Source organism: Nicotiana tomentosiformis, chromosome 1, assembly GCF_000390325.3.
Source record: "Nicotiana tomentosiformis chromosome 1, ASM39032v3, whole genome shotgun sequence".
Taxonomy (NCBI): domain Eukaryota; kingdom Viridiplantae; phylum Streptophyta; class Magnoliopsida; order Solanales; family Solanaceae; genus Nicotiana; species Nicotiana tomentosiformis.
In genome coordinates this window covers 148,021,032-148,022,550 of record NC_090812.1, presented here as the reverse complement: position 1 = coordinate 148,022,550, position 1,519 = coordinate 148,021,032, and the positions used below count along the sequence as shown (strand labels likewise).

At 33.8% G+C, this 1,519-nt stretch overlaps 1 long non-coding RNA gene across 1 annotated transcript; it reads left to right on the top strand.

Moving 5' to 3' along the window:
* Window positions 1-789: 789 nt before the first annotated feature.
* Window positions 790-1,271, top strand: LOC138893428 (uncharacterized). Its single transcript, XR_011408967.1, has 3 exons — window positions 790-892; window positions 978-1,044; window positions 1,139-1,271. It is a non-coding gene; the product is annotated as an uncharacterized lncRNA (long non-coding RNA).
* Window positions 1,272-1,519: the final 248 nt, after the last annotated feature.

Genomic DNA, 1,519 nt, shown 5'->3' with positions numbered 1-1,519 from the left:
GGACTACAAAACAGTCCACTAAAAGTGGAAAATAATCGAACTCACGGCTTCCGATCACCGTCCCGTGAGTTTTAACTATTAGGAAACCTATTTATCAAGCTTACTTGAAATTTAAACACTTAAATACAGAATTTAGACATTTTGTAACTATGAAGTATCTTACAAAACTCGAACTACAATGAAAAAATAGAGTTGGTATAATGATACTTACGTCGTAGGGATCGTTCTGATATTATCGCTTCTCGATTTCGTACCCGGGATGTTAGTATTCTTTGAAACCCTATTAGAGAGCTCAAGGATATGTTTTATGGTGTTCTCTGGTTGGGTTCTATGTAAAAATGAATAGAGAGAGATGAGTTAAGACCTATATATCGACTTCTAAAAAGTCAAAGAGGTGCTAGCTTGGCACCCTCGCATTAGCCCATCTTCCGACGCTTATATCGTTTTATCCGGATGTTGTATTAATGAACGGTTAAGTGCATTGGAAACAAAATTCCAAGACCTTAAATTTGATATATAATATTTCCCAAAAATACCTCATATAGCACACGAAATATATTTCTCAAAAAGCTTTGTTACAAGGCAAATCCTTAGTCGGTGTTTCCGCAACTTAAATCCGATTTTTTCCAAACTTTATATTTTTTATTCAAACATCATATATAGTCATATTATGAATTTAAACACATTTAAATCATGATTAACAAGTCTCATATTCATTATATGTCACCTTGGGATGCACAAGGTGTAACACATTATATCCATTAATGTCCATATTCAATCAACCAGGTCGAGGTTCTAAAAATCGATCAAAAAGGGGCCTAAGTAGTATGGAGTACAAATCAGCTTCAAATCATGTGTTGCTAAATTATCCAGAAGTTCAACCCTTTCTTAAGTAAGTGTTGACGTAAGATTAATTTACATGGACTATTATTTAATTAGGTTGATGCAACTAACAAAATTTTCAATGTGTAACTCAGTGACTTCGTGAGTCAATTTAGCCATGATGCTGTATATTCTACATTTGAGGCATGGTTTAAAGAGTGTGTAAGTGCAGCTTATATACTTTCTCACATGTGAATATACATACTTGGTCACTTGTGAATATACTTGCTCACTTGTGATTTAACACTACATGTAGGTCAATAATCCAAACAACGGTGTTAATCAATTTTTGAAAGATATATATTGGGGACCTGAATCTACGGTTACAACTATGTCTAAGTATTTTGTGAATGGTTACAAAGTTCACACCGAGGAATGCTCCAGGTTTAAAAAAAAAAGCAATAACAATGGGGTGTGTGTTAAAGGTGGTGAAGGAAACCAGGATGGTGAAAATGATTATTATGGTGTGATCAAGAGATTCTAGAATTATCATATTCATGTTGACCAAATAAGAATATCATATTTTTTCTATGCAAGTGGTTTGACCTAACACCTAGAAGAGGTACAAATGTACACTCACAGTACAACATAATTGAGGTTAATAAAAAGAAGGAGTATGATCGCTATGATCCTGTTA